This window comes from Apium graveolens, chromosome 4 (assembly GCF_009905375.1).
Source record: "Apium graveolens cultivar Ventura chromosome 4, ASM990537v1, whole genome shotgun sequence".
Lineage (NCBI taxonomy): Eukaryota > Viridiplantae > Streptophyta > Magnoliopsida > Apiales > Apiaceae > Apium > Apium graveolens.
Window position 1 is genome coordinate 65,810,261 of NC_133650.1, and position 10,892 is coordinate 65,821,152.

The following is a 10,892-nucleotide window of genomic DNA, read 5'->3' on the forward strand; positions in this document are numbered from 1 at the left end:
AGTTGCGGGGTGGACTTGGTCTATTTGGTAGTTTTTACGTTTTGGTGTATGGCTTGCGACTTGCGAGTCTTGCACGCATGACACTTTCTTTTCTTTGGACTATACAAAGAAGTAAAAATTATAGTGTAACTTTAATTTGATATATCGATATCATTTATATATTCAGTGACAGGTTATATATGAAAAAAGGTATTTCTATCGTGTATGTGATGACAAACAATAAATATTAAATTTTATAAGTACTAAATTTTATGAGTCTAATGCATTTTCATTGGTGGAATTTGTTATAAATGCAAGGGGTTCATCAATATTTATGATTAAAATATCAATCAAAATATACCAAACTCAATGAAATTAGTGCTTATTGTATGCAGTTGGGCATACATTTGAAAAACGAACAAACAAAAACAAAATAGTCTATTGTTGCTTAGCTAAAAAAAATAGTCCATTGTTCTAATCTCATTCTTGGATCAACCTATTATAACTCCGATGTGCAGGTCTGCTCCTTCCGACGCTGTGTCTGGACCTTCTCGCGATAGCTGTGGTGTAGCTGCTGCAGGGTGTCTACCAAATAATATCGGAGAGGGGTTTGAGCCCCGCGGCGCCTCCGGTGTGAGAGTAAAATTTCGCTTGGGGAAGACAAATATAGATAGATAGGAAAGAAAGGTGGTTGTGTGTGTATACTTGTGTGTAAGATAGGATAACCTCTAAACCCTTTCCCTTTAGAATATTTATAAGACAAAGGTATGGTTTAGGGGTTGGTACCTTCTGATCAGGTCGTTCGTTGCTAGGGGTGGAGGACGCCTGACTCAGATGGATTCTCTGCACGTGTCCAGGTAAGTACCACCTTTAAGATGCACTAAAGGCGTGCTGACACGTGTCATGTATATTTTAGATGTTTGTTGTTGATAACTGTAATTGTCACGTGTCCACGTGCCATTGCTTGGCGGGCTGTGGGGGTATGCATGTGTTTGAGGGACCCTCTCGAGTCTGCTCTAGCTGAATTGGATTTTAGTTGGGAGGTGATCCTGCTTCTGGGATGGGTCTGGGCTCGGCTATCATCCTGAGCCTGGATCCTCCGCTTGTTTGTTCCAGGTGAGGGGGGCTTAGTTGTTCAACTGGACTTAATTTACCCTAGATAGAGTTTTAGCTGCGTTGCTTATATCCTATCATCTATGACCTATAAAAAGGAGCTCATCCTACTTCTCAAACAAAAAGAGAATATTCCATTCCTCTTCTTTGATCGTTGGATCAGCCTATGACCGGAAAAAAAGACATCATCATTCTTTTCCACATGGACTTGAAACCAGAATAAAGTGTAATGATCGCAAGCATCTCTCATATAAGGTGTGCTGATGAGGAAAAAGAGAATAGAAGTAAGACGATATTTTATTGTAATAATGCCAGGCGCTTTAGTATGAAAGACAAAATGCAATTAGATGTTGCAAATGAAGGACATCAATAAAAAAAATGCTTTGTCTAAGATGTTATACCCAAAAATTGGTAAAAATAATATTCAGATTGAGATTGATAAAATAGGTAAAATTGAAGAAAGAGCGTCTAAAATTGAGGAACAGATAAGATTACCTTTCCATAAAAGGAAAGAGGGCGCGCCCTATGAATAAGCAGGACGCGCCTTATGGTGAAAATGGCTGCTGGAAAGTTGCAGATGTCTATGCATGGGAGGCACGCCCTCAAACATAGTGAGGAGGCACACCCAGTTACTGAGGAAAGGGTGAGGAATTCTTTGATTGAATTCTTTCCTATAGTGATCCTTAGGACGCGCCCTGAATGAGTAGAGAAACTTTGGGAAGACTTCAACATGATTACTTGGTCAGGTTCTTTGAAAGATTCATGGAAGATGGAGATTATTGTACTAACCTATTTGATGCAGGTACTCTATCGAAGAACTCCTTCCTGTAGCATATCTACAGGAAAGGCGGTGTCCGCGGCCAGAGACCTCCAGGGGTATGCCTGATGATTGAAGACCTCCTCATGTAGTCAATGGGTGTCCTCATTGGGAATGTGGGGTGAAATCTGGTGTGTGTTTTAAGAGCTCTATCTCTGTAGTCAACGGGTGTCCTCATTGGGAGACTTTGGAGTATCCTACACTTTGCACCCAAAAGCTTGGGATCACTTGTCCTGCAATCTGGTAGGGGCTCCTTATCGGGGGACAAGGATGCGTCCAACATTTGGGGTGAACCACGGCTATACCTGCATCCGTGGACTAGAGAAACAGCTGGTAGCGGAGGGTTATCCTTGGCCAGGGAGATGCCTTATCCGTGAAGTCTCGGAGCCGCGGACGAGCCTTGTGCCTTTGTGGTTGGGCCTCATCAACGGACATTCCTAAAGCCAGTAGAAGACGATTTTCAATGGGTTTCCCATTGGACCTCGGGACAAGAAATCTAAGCCCATTACGTTTCTTGTTCCCCAAGAACTACGTTGGTTTGATTCCCTATAAAAAGGGATACGTAGGCAACTTGTGAGGGGTCAGAAGCGAGAGCGCAAAGGAGCCACCACTAACCCTAAGCAATCTCAGCCACCAATAATCATCACCACCAAACACTGTTCACGATTACTGTTCACATTTCCGACGAAGAACCGCCATCACAGATCTTGTTTCCGGCTATGAACCTCAGACTTTGTTGCTCCCAAATTCCTCCGTCAACAAATTGGCGCTAGAAGAAGGGGTTAATCAAGATCTGCATATAGGAGGAAGGATGTCTCAATATCGTGATGGAAGTTTTTATGATGGACGCTCTGAGGAAGAATCTGATCATGGCTATGAACATGAACCTTACGTTCCACCAATGACTGATCTCCCCACTCCGGACGTTGGAGGACAGCCGCCTGTGATCATCAGCAATGCTGACTTGATGGAACAACTGTATCGCATAGGCGATGCTCTGAACGGCTTCGATTCAAGGTTGAGCACCGTGGAGCGGCGCAAGACCAGAAGGGCCTTCGTCGCAGCCGTGCTACTCATGCACCTGGGAAAGCACCTATGACTGATAAAGATGCCTCGGCCGACCACGGTCACACTGGAGAAGGACGTGTGCCGATAACCCCGTGACGCCTAAACTATTCCAATGATACGTCCCCAATCATCGAGCTGGTGGAAGAAGATGCTGATGGTCGAGAAATCCTGCGGACAGATAATCGGGGGGCTGCCCATCCGCACCGGTCTGGACGTAGTCTTGAGGAGCACCGACAGGCGGAGTCCATGCCGGAGAATGGGCAACGAGGCTTCGCAGCTTTAAAGGATCGCTTGGGGATCCGCTTAGGCGACAATGATTTAAGAATGTTGTTACTTGAATGGCAAAAAGAAGCTGATCGTGGAGATGCGACTCCCCATAATACAATGCGTGTGCCCCTGAATTCCCATGGAAATCAGGAGCGGCACCGCGATCATTAGAGAGCTCCTCCCCGCAGATCGCTGGACCGATATGGTCGAGGATATGGAAGCGACCGTTGGAGAAGACCCCAATGGAGGGGAAGAGGCGGAGGTCGAGGTAGGTACTTAGATGGGTATCTCCGCGGCAATTACCGTGGCTGCACTGATGCCCGCTGGTATAACCGAGCAGACAGCGATAACTATGCTGAATATGATGATCACAGAGATGTGGAAAATTATGATCGCGGGACGGCTCGAGGCCGCGGTCGGGGTCAAGAAGAAAATCAGGGGAAAGATCAAGGTCGGAACCCCGAAGTAATTTTGATAGCAGAAGATGCCCAGAACACGAACCAACAGCAAGCCCCTCCAGGTGGGAACCAAGTAGAGGTACCTCCACTGCAACCCCAAGGTCCGCAGCCTCAAATGCAAACTATCCCAGATGTGGGGACCTTCAATGTGGGAGATCTAAAAAGGCTACTTAACCATCTGGAAGGCAGAGTGACGGCCACAGCCGAAATCCCTTCCCCATTCTCGGTGGATGTAAGAGAGGCACAGTTGCCAGCCGGATATCGCAACACTACTAGCGATCTCCGTTTTCACGGAAGCTCAGACCCCGTGAAATTTCTGGGCCGATTCAATATAGAGATAGATGTATATCAAGTTCCAAACTTGGCTCGATGTCGACTCCTCGCAGCGACTTTTAGAGAAAGTGCCCAACAATGTTTTCAAAAGCTTGGGACGGGAGTAATCACTTCCTGGGATCAAATGAAGACTCTTTTCTTGACCAAGTTCCAAGCGGCAGTGAGATATGTTCCCTCTATTACAACCCTTGCCAACGTCAAGCAAATGGAGGATGAAAGCTTGACATCGTACTTTAAGACGTTCAATGCAGAGTCTACCAAGGTAAGGGGGCTTCAGACGAACCTTAAAGAGCTTTCTAATTGCAGGACTAAGGGTTGGTTCAGACATCTGGAACCACTTGCAAGGAAAAGACCCATCTACTCTAGCGGACGTCTTTGCTTTGGCAGAGTCGTTCAAAGCCATAGAGCAATCTCTGGCAGAAGTACAACCAGCTGCGCACGCAAGTCAGAGAAACAAAGCAAGGAAGAGAGACATATCTCCAACCCCGAGGTACATAAGGAGTAGTCGAAGCCTGAACCGAGTGAATACCACGACCACGAGGAGGGAATGGAGTCCTCCCTCGAACTATGATTATAGAACAAGCCGGTGCTTAGGGCGAAAACACGCGCTAATATTCACGCAAGTATACGCGTTCACAAGTAGTATAAGATATAAATCAGATTCGTTCCCACAGAGACTGGTTTAGGTTAAGTTCAATTTATGCACCTATGCAACAATGTATGGTTATCGCTCAATGCTAAGACAAATAACAAATTGGGTTTTTATTAAACTAAGAGATTATACTAAATAACATTAACTAAGAGAATTGAGGTTGAATTAATATATATGATAAACAAGGGATTCTAACTTCATTAAATACTTCATTCAAAGTCATTGTTCTTAACCTTAGCATGTGATGGTGATGACACTAATCAGATAACACGAAACTGATAAACGCCAATTTTCATTGCACGAGTACCATTCTACCAAACATCCACAAAAGTGATAGAAGCTGAATAGGCACCAATTATATTGAGACCCTATATGTCTATAGAATTTGACAACATAACGGTTTAAGAACAAGTTATCTATCATGATTATATAGGGCAAATCAAATGGTTAGAGTTACCTACGAATCATGCATACACATACATGAACCTATGCTAGCATGGCAAGTTCTAAACCTCTATATTCACTGTCGCTTCAATAGAGATTAACATGCTATCTTATATGTTAGCTAAGCACATAAGATGAATAAGCACAACCAATACTAGGATATCATACAATCACCACACACCAAGATATCAAAACAATTAATTATTGAAATCCATAAGTAAATCCGCTAGAACCCCATGATAACGATTAGCCCATACTAGAACTCATCGTCACCATGGGTTCATATGAAAGCATGGTATAAACAAGGTCTTAATAAACTGAAAAATAATTAAAGTATGAATAAACGAGATCTAGGTTCAACAAGAACGAAAACGAGCATCCAAAGTTACAACTAATTCAAAAAATCACAAGTTGAAAATAAGATCTTCTTTTTCAGAGTTGTTCTGTGCTTCTAGGCCTTCCCCTTGGTATCCCAATCTTCCCGGATGATGAAAACCCTTTTTTCTAAGTATATATACGCCCCTAGTGGACCTGGACCCTTAAAATCGTCAAATTCCACTCAAAAAAGGCTTTTTCAGCGAAATGAGCGACCAGCCGCGCCCTGAGCGGCCGCTCAGCTTTCTTGAGTGGGCGCTCAGCTCTCAGCTCTCTGAGCGGGCGCTCAACTACTGACTGGGAAAATATTCTGATGAATCTTGTTTTGACCATAACTTGAGTTCTACTCGTCAAAATTAGGCGATTCAACTGCCCACGCGAAGCTATTGAGATTCTCTACAACTTGACAATGGCCCTTGCTTCCAATTCTGATCACTTTTCATGATATTTCCTTTAAAAGCTCTTTTCTTCATATAACTGATACATGAAATGCAATAACACAAAAATACATCAAAATACCAACAACTTGAGTCCAAAACACCAATTTTAGCTTGTAATAAAGCGTTCCAAGTGGATATAAAATCCACTTATCACACCCCCAAACTTGAATCGATGCTTGTCCTCAAGCATAAACAGACTCAAAACTACAAAACAAACCTAATACATGAATGCAACTATGTGAATGCAACTAAATGATAATGCAATCGATCCCCTCAGAATAACCATAACCAAATGAATAAACCAATGCCTCTAATAATGCAATAACTTGAAACAGAGTTCGAATAAATCCAACAAACCAACTCACAAACCAGAAACGTGCGTGTGTGGATGCTTAACAGATATACTCTCGATACTAGATCAATAACCATAACTTATCTATCATCGAAACAATCAAAAGGTTATAAACAGAATAGACAATAAACGCATTATGACTCACAACACCTCCTTTCTACTAGAGTTATACAAGGATTCACACTATTATTAAACACATAGCAAATATGCTTATTTGACCGTGCAATGAATGAGGTCCTAACAGACTTATACAATAATACCCATGTAGAGAGCGTTAGGTTAGTGGATCCCAGACTATAAAAGCCTTAGGTCACTAGGCACAAATTCCCCTAGAACTTAATAACTCGAGTATTAAAGAGCTCACTCTTGATCAATTATGCATAAACACATACTTTTTTCTTTCTTTTTTTTCTTTTTTTTCTCTTTTCTTTGTTTTTTTCAATAATTTCTGAATGAGTTCGCTCCATCTCATTCAACCCTAGACTACTCATAAAAATATGAGCCGGCTACTAGCCATTTGACACCTAGCCTTACAACAACTAGCAATGAAATCCAAGTTTTTCTCCAGATAATAAAAAATCAGTGTTTTTACGTCACTACGAGAATATCACAAATTCTAAATATAACCAAGTGATTAAATCTCAACAACAAACAAGTATGATCATGATCTAGATCAAAAGCAACCCGATAAGACTTTGTGAAAATATTTGTTTCTGGCATGCAAATCAATTCATTAGGACTTAAACATCCCTCTATTCGTCATCACCACACTCAAATCAACATCAACTTATCAAATATCATAGTTCATCTTAAGGGATCATGCTAAATATGCATGCAAATGTAACTATATGAAATTACATAAAAACAAACAAATATGTCCTAAATGAACAATCATACAAAAATATGAATGAACTACAACTAAACATGCAACATGAATCTATATGGACACACACTACTAATCCTTACATTATCACCCCCAAACTTAAAATTTTCAATGTCCTCATTGAAGGTAATAATAAGGATTTCAGGCATACCTAGTCGTCGGAAAGATCACCCTCTTCGGGTGGAGGATCAGGTGGCCAATCAACCTCGCCACCAGTGTCTCGAACAACAGTACCGAAAGCATGTGTCAAATCTGCAGCAAAATGACGGTGAATGTCGTGCATGGCCTCTATACGCCTAGTCACTCGCTTGTACTGCTCATCACCAACACCAGTCCTATCAACTACCTGCTGCACATGAGAAGAACCCTCTATAGGCATTGGAATATCTGTCCAGCCACTCTTTAAATCATCAAAAATATATCCCAACCCCTTATTATGGGGTGCACCTAAGAATGAATAACTCAAGTGGTTTGGTAGTGGGTGAAGCTCAAGTATGGAAACATCTTCAATAGACGGCTCAAGACGGTCTTGAGAAAATTTCAGTTCTGCTAACCCAAGAGAATCGAATGGCAAATCCAACTTCCTCTTCCATAGAGGTGCATTCAAAACCTGCATTTGCTCTACTTTAAAGCACTCCTCTTTAGCTGTGGGTAACTTTATTTCCTTGAACACATTAAAAGTGACCTTTTGATCGTAAACCTTCATCGAAAGCTCTCCTTTTTGCACATCGATCATAGTTCGGCCTGTAGCCAAGAATGGTCTTCCCAAGATAATGGGAATCTTCTTATCTTCCTCGAAATCAAGAATTACAAAGTCAGCAGGGAAGAAGAGTTTATCCACCTTGACCAAGACATCCTCCACTATACCTCGTGGATAAGCGATGGAACGGTCAGCTAGTTGCAATGACATGTATGTTGGTTTTGGATCAGGCAGACCAAGCTTCTTGAAGATAGATAAGGGCATCAGATTGATGCTAGCTCCTAAATCACATAAACACTTGTCGAACGACAAGTTCCCGATGGTGCAAGGAATAGTGAAGCTTCCAGGATCTTTAAGCTTCGGAGGCAACTTCTGTTGCAGCACAACATTGCATTCCTCCGTTAAAAGCAACGGTCTCTAAGTCATCGAGCTTCACTTTCCGAGAGAGAATACCTTTCATAAACCTCGTATAGCCAGGCATCTGTTCAAGAGCTTCAGCGAAAGGTATGTTGATATGAAGTTTCTTGAACACCTCCAAAAACTTCTCAAACTGCTTATCCAACTTCAGCTTCTGCAGCCTTTTAGGAAAATGAGGTGGAGGATAGATCTACTTCTCCCCTGTATTACCCTCAGGAGGAGTGTGTTTTACAGTAGTCTTCCTTGGTTCCACCTCTGCTTCCTTCTGCACTTCTTCTTCAGCCACAACTGCATTTTCTGAATCTTGAGATTTTTCAGGCTCTTCGTCTTGCTGAATTTAGGGGCTTGCGACCTTTCGAGACCTTAAGGTGATGGCGTTCACATGTTCTTCAACTTCCCTCTTTCCTGGATTGGCTTCTGTATCACTAGGAAGCATTCCTGGTGGCCGATTCAATAAGGCATTAGCAATTTGCCCTATTTGGTTCTCCAGAGTCTTGATAGAATTAGCCTGGCTTTGACATATAAGAGCCTGGTTTTTGCACATAAGCCTCAACTCCTCCAATTCAGATTTTTCATTCGAAGATAGACCTGCATCATGAATTTGTTATTGAATTTAGAGTTGTTATTTTGGTACAATTTGTTGCTGAAAACCAGGAGGGTTGAATAGCTTATTTCCAAACTGCTGGAACGGCTGTTGCATCGCATTCTGATTGTTGCTCCAGCTGAAGTTAGGATGATTCCAGTTGTCAGGATGATAAGTGTCTGGAACTGGTTGCTGCGATCTCTGAAAGTTGCTCACAAACTGAGTTGAGTCGCTAGATATAGCGCATTGCTCTGTCGCATGCGGACCTGCACACAACTCACAAAAACTAATTATCTGCTTAACACCATAGTTAGCCAAAGAATCGATCTTCATAGACAACGCCTTTAGTTGAGCAGTGATAGCCGTAGCTGCATCCACTTCAAGAACTCCTGCTACCTTGCCCTGTGGATATCTCTGGGTTGGATACTGATATTCATTAGCAGCTATCAGTTCAATTAGATCATAAGCTTCCTCATAGCTCTTTGCCCATAATGCTCCGCCTGATGCTGCATCGAGCATGGGTCTGGACTGTGCTCCCAACCCATTATAAAAACAAGTGATGATCATCCAATCAGGAATTCCATGATGAGGACACTTCCTAAGCATCTCCTTGTAGCACTCCCAAGCTTCACTTAGCAATTCTCCCGTTTGCTGCGCAAATTGAGTAATAGCGTTTCTGATTGCAGCTGTCTTCGCCATAGGGAAGAATTTAGTGAGAAACTTTTGAGCAAGATCTTCCCAAGTAGTAATCGAACCAGCTGGTAGAGAGTGTAACCAGCTCTTAGCCTTGTCCCTCAGAGAGAATGGGAAAAGTCTCAGCTTAATAGCATCTTCAGAAACACCAATGAACCTGAAGGTGTCGCAGATCTCTATGAAATCCCTAATGTGTGTATTGGGATCTTCCGTTGGAGAACCCCCAAACTGGATTGAATTCTGCACCCATTGAATTATGCCAGGCTTGATCTCAAAGGTATTAGCTGTGATAGCTGGCCGGACAATGCTAGATTGAATGTCATTAATTTTGGGTTGAGAAAAATCCATCAAGGCTCTCGATTGTGCTGCTGGATTTCCCATTGTAATGAGTACCTGATACACAAATAAATAAACCGTGAAAGTAAAAAAATCCGAGTCGGTGAACTTTAACGACCACTGATGACAAGCACATAAACTAAAAATTAACACCGAGTCCCCGATAGCGGCGCCAAAAACTTGTTAGGGCGAAAACACGCGCTAATATTCACGCAAGTATACGTGTTCACAAGTAGTATAAGATATAAATCAGATTCGTTACCACAGAGACTGGTTTAGGTTAAGTTCAATTTATGCACCTATGCAACAATGTATGGTTATCGCTCAATGCTAAGACAAATAACAAATTGGGTTTTTATTAAACTAAGAGATTATACTAAATAACATTAACTAAGAGAATTGAGGTTGAATTAATATATATGACAAACAAGGGATTCTAACTTCATTAAATACTTCATTCAAAGTCATTGTTCTTAACCTTAGCATGTGATGGTGATGAAACTAATCAGATAACACGAAACTTGTAAACGCCAACTTTCATTGCACGAGTACCATTCTACCAAACATCCACAAAAGGGATAGAAGCTGAATAGGCACCAATTATATTGAGACCCTACATGTCTATAGAATTTGACAACATAACGGTTTAAGAACAAGTTATCTATCATGATTACATAGGGCAAATCAAACGGTTAGAGTTACCTACGAATCATGCATACACATACATGAACCTATGCTAGCATGGCAAGTTCTAAACCTCTATATTCACTGTCGCTTCAATAGAGATTAACACGCTATCTTATATGTTAGCTACGCACATAAGACGAATAAGCACAACCAATACTAGGATATCATACAATCACCACACACCAAGATATCGAAACAATTAATTATTTAAATCCATAAGTAAATCCGCTAGAACCCCATGATAACGATTAGCCCATACTAGAACTCATCGTCACCATGGGTTCATATGAAAGCA

General features: G+C 41.8%; 1 non-coding gene across 1 annotated transcript; it reads left to right on the top strand.

The window, feature by feature from the left end:
- Positions 1–9,458: 9,458 nt before the first annotated feature.
- LOC141722934 (small nucleolar RNA R71) lies at positions 9,459–9,565 on the top strand. Its single transcript, XR_012575932.1, has one exon. It is a non-coding gene; the product is annotated as a small nucleolar RNA R71 (small nucleolar RNA).
- The last annotated feature ends 1,327 nt before the right edge of the window (positions 9,566–10,892 follow it).